General features: G+C 41.9%; 1 protein-coding gene across 1 annotated transcript in view; it reads right to left on the bottom strand.

Moving 5' to 3' along the window:
* Positions 1–15264, bottom strand: part of LOC123520750 (actin-related protein 8-like) — a 133024-nt gene that overhangs the window by 94506 nt on the left and 23254 nt on the right. The window lies entirely within an intron of this gene.

Raw genomic sequence — 15264 nt, 5'->3', positions numbered from 1 at the left:
CGAGCCAGGGCCCTGAGAGCAGTCTCATGGAGAGTCATGGCAGCATTACTCTTGGAAGACTGGAATGCCTCCTGCAGCTTGGCCTCATCAAAGAGGAGAGGAGAAAAGATGGGGGACCGTCTAAGGATGCCCTTCTCCACCTGAGAGAAGGTGGGTCTGAGGTGGGCAATGTAGGACTCCCTTCTCCAGGCCTGAAGATTGGCATTGACGTAAGTAGAATCACGGCAGATGTCATTCAAGGCCATACGAACAGCCTTAAAGAGCTGTCCCTCTCAATCCAACAGGTGTGAGGGGAGATGTGATACTGTCAGTAGGTGAAGGGCACCTAAGCACCAAAAAGAGTAGTTGAGTGCGTCCAGAGAACGACCAACCACTCCCTCCATCCTGGCGACCTCCTGCTGGTCACGGATAACCCTCGGCTCACGTGAGCCCAAGTTCAAGGCATGGTGCAAGTCCTGGTTAACAGCAGTAGCCTTCCCTGAGCCTTTCTGGTCCAATACTGTGTACATCCTGGCAAACCTGCCTGAAGGATACCCAAGAGAAGCCAGCTTCCTGTCATTGGCCTTCAGGTAAGCATTGTTGACTTGCTCCTTGAAGAACTGGAGGGGTTGAGCCCTAGCGAGGAGAATTGGCCCTCCCTGTAACTCAGGTGCACCAGCTCCGGGCGCGAGAGGACCCTCTTGCTCAAGCCTTTGGCCCCTCACGTCCTCAAACACTGAATTGATGTAATCCATCATGCGATGGTACATGGAGGCCAATGGGGGCTGGGTCTCATCCTCCTCCAGCACCCCGAGGATGTGGAGGGACGGGGCAGGTCCTGAAGACAAGGAGGCCGGGCCCTGCCACCCTGAACAAGAAGGCCGGGGGGGACCATGGAGTACCTGTCTATCAGTGCTATCCATGAGGAGAAGGTCACTACCCCGGAGACGGGCAGTCCGGGGGGTGCCTCCAGGAGCAGAGACGCCAGCCTCAGAGGGGAAGCGCACACCTCGAGGGAAGGGGAGGTCCTGGCGCCTCTCTGGCGTAAGACAGTGGGTTTGGTAGGACGTAGGGGGGTCGGCTGACTCTGAGCCCCTAGTGGCCGAAAGGACATAGGTGGCAGCCCGTGGAAAGGGCGTGGGCAAGCCCCCTGGTAGGCAAAAGGGCAGAGCATCACCCTTGCCTGGGCCCTCACCCTGGGCCTTGGGGGAGGGGCCAGGAGCAGTGCACTGGTCCACCCTCTCCCTGTCCCCCACCGACCGGGCCTGGGAAGGAGCCAGGGCACCGGTCACCACTGAGGTGGGCGGGACTTCTTGATCCTTCTAGCGTCATCCTTAGGAGGATGAGAACGCTTGGAAGCCACCTCAAGCCCCCGGACGGCCCCCTGGCCCCCTGACTTGATGTGACTGCACACACCTTTTTGCGTCAGGACTCTGGGGGCAGGACACTGAAACTTCATCAGGTCTCTGTCCGAGGACGAGGGGAGAGCTGAAAGAGGTGGGTCAGTAGCCAGGGAAGACACAGGGTTATGTAACTCTCCCAACCGTGAAGACACCAGGCTGTCAACAGAAGCAAGGAGTTGCTCCTGCCAGGATTCCAAAAACAGGGAAAGATCTATAGAGATTGGAGGCTTAGACCCCTGCTGAGAAGCCGAATCATCAGCAGTGAGCTCATCCTGAGAAAATACACTGCCTGCCTGAAGGGCAACACCTCCAACAGAAATAGCAGAGGAGACTTGAGAGCTAGAATCCCCAGACATATGGCTCGTGTCACTGCTGATACCAGACCGAGTATGAGAGCCCTTAGACTTACCCTTTAAGTTAGCTTTAGCCTCCCGCTTGCGCCTCAACCCGCATTGATACTTGTAGGCGGTAAGAATCTTATCCTTCCTCCAGTCAGAACACTCATCACACCTCTTACCTAGGCTGCAGAACTCCCTGCACTTGATACAGACTGAATGAGGATTGTTGAAGACACTACCCAAGACCCTGGAACAGTCAGGTCTAGAGCAAATCCGCCTCGTTGGCTGTGGCAAAGGAGACGTAAACACTGCAGAAGGACCGGCAGGGGCGTCCATATGGCTGGGCAAAACACCCTCCAGGACGGGAACAGACCGCCCCGGAGAAACAGGAACATCACTAGAATCTTCCTCCATAGAAATAGGAGGAAAAAGAAGGCGAAAAAAAGGCGAGGAAGAAAGGAAGCAGCGGCAGAAACGCAGGTCTACTCGCTCTGCGTGCCGAGAAATAACTGACTGGTTGTCCAAGCAGTGTGCTGGCGGCAGCAATGAGCGCCGCGCTGCCAGGCGTAGCACTACAGTGGGCGGTTTCTCGGCGAAAAGGTATGTGGAGCAGTGGAACTGCTATATTTTGTATGAAAAACAGGTGTCTGTGACAGAAATCGAATGGATTATCAGCATCACCCTGTGAGTCAGTACAGTTTAGTTTTACTATAGCCTAGTAATGCCCTATACCCTGCTTGGCACACTATCCTCCATGGGCATTTTAAGGAGGGTTTACATGCTAACCACACAATTCTTTATTTCTTGAGACAAGACATGTTTATCCTCAACCACTTGACAGCCAGGCATAATAATGATGAATTCATTGACAAGTTATGCTAGTTCTGTATGAAAATAGTGGCAGTGACTAACGCTAACATTCATGTGTGCTATCAAAACAGTTAGTGGACTTCAATGTCCCTCGGTTATAGTGGAAAACACATTGCCTAGTTCTCTCTGGCGTGCATAGAACAGTGGAAATATACTGGCAGAAAAATTTGGACTTTGCCTCATCATTTCTACTCTGTTTATGTGTTATGGGACTTACCACAGGACATAGCATGCAGATCCCCTTGATGCACAGACCTTCCAGTAATCTACATGATAGAGAGATAGATGGCTCAGAAAAACTATTTGAGCATTCCATTGCCTTAAACTCATTCACTTTATATTTCTGCCTGGAATTATACCAAGTCTTTTCTCCAAAGTGCCAAATACTTCTTCATTAACAGAAAACGTCAGAATCTTTTGAAATCCAATTCCCCTAGAGACCTCTGACATTTACCTAAAAACATTCACAGTAATTTTACTTCTTCATCTTTCCCTCTTTTATTTCACCCTGATGGCACCACCACCACTTTATCTGTCTCTAAAGCTGAACTCTTCCCTCAAGCATTTGCTAATATCTCTACCTTAGAAGGCTTGTTCCTCCCTCTCCTCCTCTCTGACTATTTCATGCCTTCAATTAAAATTCTTTGCAATTACATTTTCAATGCCTAGCTGGCCTAAACCCTTGGAAGTCTTATTGATCTGATGGGGTCCTTCCTAATGTTTTTGAAAACTATGCCTCGGTGCTTGCACATTGCCTAGCCAAACTCTGTTTTGAAAACTATGCCTCGGTGCTTGCACATTGCCTAGCCAAACTCTTTCAACTCTGTCTATTTACTTTTATCTTCTCTTCTTGCTGGAAGTTTGCTTGCATTCAGCCTGTTTGTAAAAAGGGTGACCATTCTAATACCTCATATTACTACCCTATAATTTTAATATCTTTCTTATCTAGTATTTTAATCTGTCTGCGATAGGAAGATTCTTAAACATGTCACTTCACAATCTTCTATGTGATTGCCAGTATGGGTTTTGTCAAGACCACTCTACTGGTGATATTGCTTTCTTTACAGTCTTGGTCATCCTCTTTTAGAGATTTTGGTGAAACTTTTGCTGTTGCCTAAGACATCACAAGCTCTTGATGGAGTCTGGCACAAAGCTTTTATCTCCAAACTATCCTCCTGTGGCTTCTATCCTTCTCTCTCTCTAAATTCATCTCAAGTTTCCTCTCTGACCATTGTATTGCTGCTGTGGTAGACACCCACTTTTATCCAAAATCTATTAAAAATGGTGTTTGTCAGGGTTCAGTCCTATCACCCACTCTCTTCCTATTATTCATCAATGATCTACACCAAACTTCTAGGCCTATCCACTCCTTTGCTGATGATACCACCCTAAACTTTTCCACATCTTTGCAGACAACCAACCCTTCACAATATAAATAGATCATACAGGGATGCCACAGAACACCTGACTTATGATGATTTCTGATTGGAGCAGAGAAAACTCAATAGAGTTTGATGCCACAAAATCTCAATTCCTTCATCTATATACTCAACAGAACTTTCCAGGCAACTATCTCCTCTTCTTCAATGACACTTTACTGTCCTGCTCTTCTACACTGAGTATCTTCAGTTTGTCCTTTACTTATAAACTAAACTGGAAACTTCACATCTCATCTCTTACTAAAAGAACTTCCATGAAGTTAGGCATTCTGAGGCATCTCTACCAGTTTTTCTCACCTCCCAACTGTTAACTTTGTACAGGAGTCCTATCTGCCCCAAATTGGAGTACTCTTCTCATGTATGGGAGAGTGGTTCCACTCACACAGTTTTATTAGATAGATTGGATTTAAAACTTGTCTTCAGCCTCTTTCTCATTACCACAATGTTGCTTCTCTTGCTACCTTCTATCACTATTTTCATACCAACTGGTACAGTGGAACCATGCGTGCTTTGGGATCCGAGGTGTCTCCAAGAGCACGGGTTCGAATCCTGTCCACGGTCCAAGTGTAGGTTGGGCTTCCTTACTCGGGGCACCGGTTTCCAAGTGGGTGGGCCTTGAGATAGGAGGTACCACAAAAAGTATCCCCTTTAGCCCATAAATTCCCTTGAAAAGCCCACATGGTAAAAAAAAAAAAAAAAAAAAAAAAAACTGGTCTTCTTATCTTACTAACTGTCTGTGTGTCTCCTCTCCACCCATGGCCTCACTGCACAACATTTTCTTCTTTCTGTTCACCTCTTTTAATGTTAGTGTTAATAGGACTCTCAATCATTTGTAATTTTCTCTGGTACATTCTGCAACTCCTGTAACAACCTGAAAACATCAAGATAGTTCCATGAAACATTTCAAAACTGAAGGATTTCTAATCGTAATTCGACGAGTGTAACTTGTGTGAACCGCCAATAGGTAGTAGAGTGAGAAGGCAGTGAGACCTAGCTCCACATTGCCATTACAGCAGGGGCATCCAGTAGCTCAACTAACTTTTACCAGTTCTACCCAAGCTGGACTTTGCCCTCTCACTAGGTTTTGTGCTTTAAAACCATCTGTGCACTTTGAAGAAGAGACTGCAAATATGTGACTGTAAAACCTTGAAGTAGCTGAAATAGGATTACACATGGTTTGTTCCACAGTGAAGAAAAAAGTGTGGGAAGGCTATTTAATGTGCTATGCCTTAGAGTTAGGATAGGGTATTCACCCTCTGCACAGGTCAATTTGATCCACATTGGGTAAACTCCAGTTAGCAGTTTGTAGGTGCAATAGGTAGGATGTCACCCTGTAGATAGGATTAGTTAGGTTTATTGTGAGGTGCTGTGGGGTATTGTGAACCTGCACCCTGTGTAATGTACAGTGTATAAAAGTTCAAGATTGCTGTGGGGTACAGTGAACTTGTGCCCTATTGTGTCAAGGTGTTAAGTTGAAATAATTAAATGCAAAACACCTGCAAGTCTTTGTGTTAGTTGTGTCACTACCTATTTACAGCCATGCTGAGGCTCCGATAGCCTGTGACCGCTTGCACAGCTACCATCCTCTGTAGTAGGTTAAAACAGTGACAAATTGTTGACTACAGCAATGGAATAGTTCAATGACTTGTGTGGTTGCTACTGTGGTTAGTTGGGTCACTGCTTGATCCTTGTAAACAGATGGTGACATTTCGAGTGGTGCTAGTTGGCCACAGTCAAGTCAAAAAGCTATGGCTGATTTTGGGTAAAGGAAAACAAAAACAAAGGCATGCATGTTCCTATTACGTAGTGATATTTGAACTAGCGATGTGAAAAGATTGCTCTTGTTGTGTATAAAACATTGGGATAGAATGAGCTTATTACTAGTTAGAAAAACCAATGCTAACCTGTGGGCAAGGCTTCAGTTAGCCACCAACAACTACATGGGTGGCTCACTACCTCCACTGCAGCCCAGCAACAAGGAATATACAAGAAGGAAGTTGCACATATAGCATTATACCATGTGTATTTGCTTTCTTTTACTCTGTATTCAGACACATCTCTTTACTCCTTCATTATACTTGTCTAGGAATACCGATGAGACTCAATACTCAAACGTCTAAATACTCAAACCTTTTAATACTTGAAGGGAAAAGTTCAATTTAGTACTCGAAAAAATACCTGATAGCTATAGTTGAATGCCCATGCCCGTGGTTGTAAACAAAGGCTCCCTTGCATCCTCCTTCCCCCTCTGCCAGTTGTGACTTATGCTGCCATGGTCATCAGAATAACATTTTCCTGCATTCTATCTGTAGTTTTTATCTATAAACTTACATTAACCCAGAAGGCTTATTAGTGGTGAAAATATCTGGTAATCAAATGGCCGCAAATTTGGTCATATACAAAGCGATGTCATCTCCCTTCTCATAGCCACCACTGTCCCGTTTTGATGCCGTATTACTGGTAATACCGGTATTACCGTAAAAGCGATATACCAGTATTACAGTAATACTGGTATACCGGTTGGTGGTGCGCATCACCGCAGTCTTGAGATAAACAACATTCTTCTGCATTCTGTCAGTAGTTTTTCATTTAGAAACTTACAATGACACCAAAGAGGCTTAGTATTGATGAAAATAAGGAATCTGGTGAGAGTGCAAGTATTAGTTAGCCACAGCACTTCATTGGTGGATTTACAGCCATTACACCAGGAGAAAAGTTACAAAAGACGTTTTCATGGATGGTGACTCATCTTTCGGTGACCTCCCTCCTCCTCCCTACCTTTCTCCCCCCACACTTCTAAGTTATCCATCACCAGCCTTCACTTACGGTGTGTAAAAAACAAAATTGTAAAACGAAATACATAGAAATTTTTATAAACTTGAAGTTTTGCTAAGACTCGAACGAATTACTACATACATACATTAGTGTACATTATAATGACTTAAATTAAATTTGATTGCTTAAATGTTAAACTTCATAATTTTTACTTTCATTAAACCTTTCACCGTACTATGATGCACTCCCGCTTTGCTTACTCTCAGTGGAAGTTCAAGTCAGGGGTTAAACTTGTTATAATCGGTTCGCTTAACGAAGTTTCGTTTAACGAAGTGTTTTTTTTAGGAACGTAACCTTTTCGTTAAACGGGGGTTGCCTGTATTTCCCTTTGCATTTCTTTAGGAACATAAAGCTTCTATGTATTAGTCTTTGGTGGCACATATACAACTATGATACTCCTTTTTTTTCCATAAAAGTGGTCCTAATTATTATGCTCAAAATCTCGGCCAGTCCATCTCTGTAATGTTCCTCCTCCACATATATGTCCTCTTGAGTCATTATCAATACTTCTCTTGCTTTTTCCCTTCTGTCTCTCTTCCAAGCATTATATCCCTGATTCACTTAACTTTGTTTCTGTTATACATACCACATCTGGTCCTTTTTCCAATATATAATCTCTCATTTCAAGCATCCTGATATAAATCCATCTAAATTTGTATACATGGCTCTTAATGATTTCCTTCCCACTCCTGAATATAACATTTCCTCAGCCTCATGTCCATGCCCAGTAGAATTTCTTCTTCTCATTGTCTGTCCTTCCCTCGTTTTTTTTTCCTTAGCTTCACCCCTCAGTTCTCTCTCCTTTTCCCTTTCTACTTGATTCATCTCTCTCTTTTTAGCCATATATCTTTTATATTCTGCCTTACTAGCCAGTTTTCCAGTCCTCACTAATATTTCCTCTACCCCAACTTGCAATCTCATTTTAACTTTCAATGGTCTTTTGGTTCCCTCACTATATTTATCAAGTCTATATTTCCTCTATTTCTTTCTCAATGCTCTGTTCTTCAAGTTGAACCAATGAGGCAACTTCCTTAACCATCTCTTTCTCCTCCACAAACACCAAAAACGCTGTGGTGAGAGGACATCTTGCAAGGAGTTCGAACATATGCTGGAGGAAGGCATTGTGCGTCCATCTGACAGCAATTGCATATTGCCACTACACATGGTGTCCAAGGCCCAGGGTGGAGAACGGCAGGTGTGCGGGTATTACAGGGCCCTCAATACCATGACCCGCCCCAACAGGTATCCCATCCCTCACATGCCAGATTTCCATGCCAAGCTCCACAGGATATCAGTCTTCTCCAAGATCAACTTCCTGTAGGCATTCCACCAGATTCCTGTGGCGGAGGACAACATTCCGAAGACTATGGTGATTATGCTATTTGGGTTGGTCGAGTATCCTCTCATGAACTTCAGTCTTCGCACCACCAGAGGTGGTCTACAGGGAGGACTTACAATTTCCTGGCCAATTTGCTGCACCAAGGCCTGGCAGACAAACCCTGACCTTTCTACTAGCATTGTGACAGGCAATGGTGTGTCTCCAGCCCATTCCTCTTCGTCCAATGCCCTCCCATCCCACCCACTTCCTGGCAGACCTCCGCGAGGTGGCAGCAGTCTTCACAAAACTGGTGCCAAAACAGGACCTCTCCAGCTGCCTTACACGGGGCCTATATCGTGTGTTGCACTGGAGCAAGAAGTAAGTCACCCTTGAAATAAAATCCAAATATTGTTGTATTCTGTCTTACCAGCCAGCTTTCCAGTACTTACCAATATTTCTTCTACCCCTACTTGTGATCTTATTTGACCTTTTAGTGAGCTTTTAGTCCCCTTACTATATTTACCATGTTTGTATATTTCTTCTGCTTCTTTTTCAAGACTCTATTCGTCATCTTGGACAGCTGAGATAATTTGCCTAACCATTTCTTTCTCCTCCTTTTCCCTCCAAATTTTCACTGTTTTTTTTTTTCTCTCTTGTAGTCCATATATGATCATATTTTTCTTTTTTGTCTACTGTATCTCTCACTAACTATTCCTTTTCTTTGATCATCTGTATGACTGTCTTTCGTTTTCTCCCTTATTTGTTGTTTAACTACTTCAGCAAAATTCACTTTTTCTTCCTCTTGTTCTTTTCCAGACCATCTTTTTCTAGTTTCATTTTGCGTATCCCCTTTTCTGCTCCCATGTTAGTGTCAAGTTTCACTCACTTGTAAGTCTTGTAAAGCTACCTCATAGTTCTCACATTTGTCCTCAAGGGTGCTGTTTTCCCTTTTTATTTCATTCAAAGTTTTCTTAATGTCATTGTTCATTTTCATCACTTCTTCAAGCTTATCACACTTTCTCCCTCAGCTCCTTGTTTTCCTCAATCAGACGATCCTGCTTTTCAAAAACCATAGCAATCATCTCCCTCAAACATCTAATTTCTTTCTCCACTATGACTATCTCTCACATATTCATTTTTTCCTTCTTGAAGCTGGAAAACTCCCTTTCACTACTCCAACTTCCTAAGTGTCTTAGTCCTAAAGGCACTTCAATCACTTGCTTCTCCCTTAGTCTAGCTCCACTGCTGTTTACATTGACAGTGGCACTATATATGCTCTTCTCACATTCCATACTTTTATAGCCTCAACACAAGCAAAATAAAAAAATATCTTGTCCTAGGAGACAGGATCAGTAGCCTAGCCCCCTCTTCCACTGTAATACATCACCAGGTTTAGCTGGGCATTGCAGTCTGCAGTCTGCAGTCTGCAGTTATCAGAGCTAGTGTTAATACATCTGCCTTGTGCCTCGTTAGCCTGTGTGAATTTAACTAGTTATGTTTTACAGGAAAAGAGCTATGCTCGTGCTATCCTATGTGTGTATTTACCTATTTGTATTTACCTATTTGTGTATTACAGGGTCCGAGCTAAGCTCTCTGTGACCTGTCTCCTTGTCCATTCCTGTCATATCTCTCTTTCATCTGATTGACACACACCGCGTCAACGACATCACTGCTCAGTTTATTCCACTTATCAATGCTACGATGTGGGAAACTGTATTTTCACATGTCATTTAGATAGATGTCCTTTATTAGCTTTTTTCCATGTCCTTGGAGATGATTACTTGTGGTCAGCTTTATCAACTCTCTGTCCAGTATGTCAATCTTGTTCACCAATTTATACATAGTTATCATGTCTCCTCTTGTTCTTCTCTTTTCTAATGTGGTCAGTCCCAGCTTCCTCAGTCTTTCCTCATAGTCTAACTTCCTGAGTCCTGGTACCATCCTTGTTGCCAGCCTCTGAACCCTTTCCACCTTCTTCACATTTTTCTTCATATGTGTTGACCAGACACATGCTGCATATTCTAACTGGGGTCTTATTAAGGTACATAATATCTTCTTCATCATTCCTTCATCTAGGTAGTGGAACGCAAGGCCAATATTTTGAAGCATGTTATATGTTTTCCAAAAAATCTTGTTAATGTTTTTCTCCGGTGACAAAGTGTTTTGCACGGTTACTCCTAAGTCTTTCTCTTCATTGGTCTCTTTAATTTTCTCATCACCCAGCCTATAATCCCAGTTTGGTCTGTATCTACTTCTTCCATTTTTATAACATGGGTCTTATCTATATTAAATTCCATCTGCCACTCCTTACTCCACTCATATATTTTATCAAGATCTTCCTGTAACTTGTTACAATCTTCCACATTCCTTACTCTCCTCATAATTTTAGTATCGTCCGCAAACATGTTCATGTAACTGTCAATTCCTAGTGGCATATCATTAACATAAATCAAAAACATGATGGGACCAAGCATTGACCCTTGTGGAACTCCACTGGTTACCTTCTTCCACTCGGACTTCCTTCCTCTCACCATTGTTCTCATTTCTCTTCCCATTAAGTAATTTTCCATCCATTTTGCTAGTTTATCATTTACTCCTCCAATCTTCTTTAGTTTCCACATCAGTCTATTGTGTGGTACTTTATCAAAGGCCTTTCTCAAGTCCAGGTAGATAGCATCCACCCATCCCTCTCTATGTTGTAGTATGTCAGTCACTCTTGAATAAAAACATAATAAATTGGATATGCACGATCTTCCTTTTCTGAAACCAAACTGTCTTTCACTCAGAATGTTTTCACTTTCTAGATACTCACTCCACTTAGCTTTAATTACTTCTTCACATACCTTGCACAATATACTAATCAACGATACTGGTCTATAATTTAGCGGTTCCATTCTACTACCATTCTTATATATAGGCACAATGTCAGCTCTTTTCCACTCTTTCAGGACTAATCCTGTTCGTATGGAGGTTTCCACAATATCAAATACGGGGTTCAACAATTGATCCTTACATTCATTTAGCAATCTCCCAGATATGCCATCAGGCCCCATTGATTTATTAATATCCAGACTGCTTATAATTTTCCTTATATCTTCCTTAGTAACCATGATGTCCTGCATTTGCTTTATTTCCGTAGGTCTTCCTCCCATAAAATGCTCCTCCTTTGTAAACACTTTCCAAAAGTTGTCATTCAAAATTTCAGCTATATCTCCAGCATCCTCATATACTTCTTCCCCGTTTTTTACCTTTACTATTGCCTCCCTTATATTTAGTTTTCCATTTATGAATTTGTAAAACATTTTTGGGTCACTATCACAGTTTTCCACCACCCTCTGTTCATATTCCTTCTGTGCTGTTCTCCTTATTTCAACATATCTATTCCTTGCTGTTTTGTAGACTTCTCTTGATAATACATCACTGTTTTTCTTAAGTTTCTTCCATGCCTTTTCTTTGTTCTTTTTTGCTTCTTCACAATTTCTATTAAACCACTGTTTTTTATCTAAAGTCCTCTTTCTGTAATATGGCACAAACTTTTTCACAGCAGAGTTACACAAATCCATAAATATATCATATTTCAATTGCAAATCCCTTTCCTGGTATACCACTGACCAGTCAATTTCATTAAAGAACTCCCTTATATGGTTATAATTTGCCCTAGTATAATTTAATTTTTCCTCCCTGTGTTCCACAATCTTATTCATGCTTAATTCCATATCCAGCTCAAAGCTTAGGACATCATGATCGCTTCTCCCCAAGGGACATTTATGTTCAATTTCCTCTTTTAGAGAGATGCCCCTGGTAAATACCAAATCCAACCTTGCTGCAACATCTTGTCCCCTGCACCTTGTTGGTGATCTCACCCACTGTGTCATCAAGTTATTTGTTGCTACCTTTAACAATTCCTCTGCCCACTCACCACCGGTCACCACTTCGTAGTCTTCCCACACTATTTCTTTACAATTAAAGTCTCCGACTATCATCACTCTATCCTTTCTGATGAGTTCTTGCTTCATTCTGTCTAGAGTATTTCTCATCACCATTTGGTACTGTTCATATTCCCAAGCACTGGTTCTGGGTGGTATGTATACTGTTATAATATTAATGTCCCTCTTGCCATCTGTTATAAGCATACTTATCACTTCCTCATTTCTCTTACTATAGTTCACCTCCTTCACTATCAGATCTTCCTTAGTAAGAACCATTATACCACCACCTCCTTTATTTTTTCTATCATTTCTCCATACTTTGTAGTGTTTTACAAGAAACCAGTCTAGTTTTTTTTCGGGCCTTAGCTTTGTTTCCACTATACACAATATATCCGGTTCGTTATTTCTTAGGTAATCCATACATTCTAGCCTCTTAGACAGATATCCATCTATATTCATGTAAGTCACTTGTTTTCCATTCCTAGTCTCTTTCTTCCATGTAATGTCTATTCCGCCTGTTTTATCCACCACTTCTTTAGCCTCCCATTTCTCATCCTCCAAAAAAAACTTGGTCTTTTCCTCCTCTGTTCTTTCGTCATTCCTCTCTTTCACTTCAGTTACAAGCTCTTTCATTTTCATTCGCTCATCCTGTGACATATTTCTTCTTATGTAAATTGTTTTGGTTTCCTCAGAGTCCTTAAGTTTCCAAGCCCTCCTCAACAAGACCTCAGCTGCCACTTGAGACTTTAATTTCAATTTCAATAGTCTATTCTTGCCTTCCTCAAAAGCTCCTAATCTCACACTTTCTTCTACCACAGCATATAGGTCCTCTTCTTCCACAGAGATCTTATTCAGTAAAGACTTAATCCGGTCATTTTCCTTATTCCTCCTATCCTGCCAGTTTCTGTTAGTTTCCTCCCTCAATCCTGTTATTTTTTCTTTTCAGCAATATCTCTCACCACATACTCATTTTCCTTTAGTGCCTTTACCATTTCACTCTGCATAATAACTTTATTTTCCTCTTCCTGCTTTTTCACTATCTCCCTAAAGGACCTTTGTACCTCCTGATGTTCATGGTTCACTTCTTTCATCCTGGCATCAATTAGATTAAGGCATTCCTCCTTCCTCAAGTCCCCTTCGGATATTTTCATCTCCATTTCTAGGAGTTTAGCCTTCATCTCTTCACATTGTTTCCTTAGTTGTTGGTTTTCCTTCTCCATCTCTACTTTTTCCTTCAATAGCTCTTTATTCACTATCGTTAACAAATAGATCTCTTTTTTGAACGAATCATTCTCGGCTATAACTCTATCTAGTTTTTCTTCTATGGACAAAATGTTTAGGAACTTACTTTCCAGTGCCTGAATTCTTGCATCCATATCTAATTTCTCCAGTCCTCTTGGAGTAGTTACAAAACCTTCAAAATCCTTGAGTTGCCTATGGGTAGCCGCCATGTTTGCTATCGTAAGCTGATTACGGCCGAAACAATTACCGCCCACACTCTCCTCTCAGGGACCACTCTCCATATCCCTCACTTTCAACACTATGCGACAGTAGGACATCAACAGGACACTAACTCACAGGTACTTGGGCCCTGTAACACCATAGGTATTTTCACTTCTTCCCGTCCGCAGCCGAAGACGAGCCGTCTTCTCTCAGCGACGGCGACAGTGTGTGTGTGTGTGTGTGTTTACCTAGTCGTATTGTAAAGGGCTCGAGCAGGGCTCATTGTGTCCAGTCTCCATATCTCCATTTATCTAATTTTTTCTTAAAGTTATGCACATTATGTGCTTCATTATCCAATGCATTCCATTTTTCCACCATTCTGTGTGGAGAATTGTATTTTCCAAAATCCTTCATACACTGCCTCATCCTGATCTTCTTTTCATGTCCTCTTGTCCTTCTATCTTCTTCTGTCAACAGCACCAGGTCTTCTTTGTCTATCTTTTCAATATTATTTACTATCTTATATATTATTAGGTCCCAACATTCTCTTCTATCTTCTAAGGTTGGCAGTCCCATTTCCTTCAGTCATTCTTCATATGTGAGGTTCATTAATTCCGACACCATCTTTGTAGCAATCTTCTGTATTCTTTCCAATTTTCTTATATTCCAGCCTTGGGCATACCATGCTTCCAATGATAATTTTCATCATCTTTATACATGTAATAAAATGCCACTCTTATATTGGTCAACATTTTATATGATAGTCCAAATATCTTGATTATGTGTTTTTCAGGGCTCAAATTTTCCTGTATGATCACTCCCAGATCTTTTTCCTCTTTAGTCTTCATTATTTGTTCCTCTCCCATGAAATAGTTCTATACTGGTCTTGTCTTACTCTTTCCTAGTTCCATTATGTGACATTTCTTGGCATTAAACTCCAATTTCCAATTCCTGCTCCACTCATAGATCTTGTTTATATCTTCCTGCAACAGCAGACAGTCCTCTCTGGTTTTGATACCTCTTAGCAGCTTTGCATCATCAGCGAATAAATCTATATTACTGTTTATCCCAATGTGAATGTCGTTTACATAAATCTGAAACATAATGGGGGCTAACACTGACCCTTGTGGCACTCTGCTAGTTACTTTACCCCAGGATGATTATGTATCTCTGATCACAGTTCTCATTTCCCTATCCTTCAAATAATTTCTTGTCCATTTGTGCAAGGTTCCACGTACTCCTCTTATGTTCTCCAGTTTCCAAAGAAGTCTTCCATCCCATCCCTCTCTGTTTTCAAGTCCTGCAATAACTCTCGAGTAGAAGCTTAATAAGTTTAATACACATGACCGCCCTGTCCTGAACCCAAATTGTCTGTTCGATATGACTTGCTCCTCTTCTAGAAATTTAACCCCTTCTTCTTTGATAATTATTTCACATAACTTCCCTTACAACACTTGTAAGTGACACTGGTCTGTAGTTTAGTGGTTCAGTTGCCTTTCCTCCTTTAAATATCAGTATTATGTTGGCTCTTTTCCACTCTAGTGGAACTTTCCCTTCATTTATTGAACTTTTAATTATTTCCCAAATTGGATCCAGTAATTGTTCTTTACATTCTTTCAACACCCAGCCTGATACACCATCTGGCCCCATTGCTTTATGATGGACACTACTTAATGTAATGTGTACCGTAAAGATGTACTGCGGCCGTGG

The sequence above is a fragment of the Portunus trituberculatus genome, chromosome 47 (genome assembly GCF_017591435.1).
Source record: "Portunus trituberculatus isolate SZX2019 chromosome 47, ASM1759143v1, whole genome shotgun sequence".
Taxonomy (NCBI): domain Eukaryota; kingdom Metazoa; phylum Arthropoda; class Malacostraca; order Decapoda; family Portunidae; genus Portunus; species Portunus trituberculatus.
The sequence above is the reverse complement of the archived record's forward strand: the minus strand, read 5'-3'. Positions and strand labels throughout refer to the sequence as shown.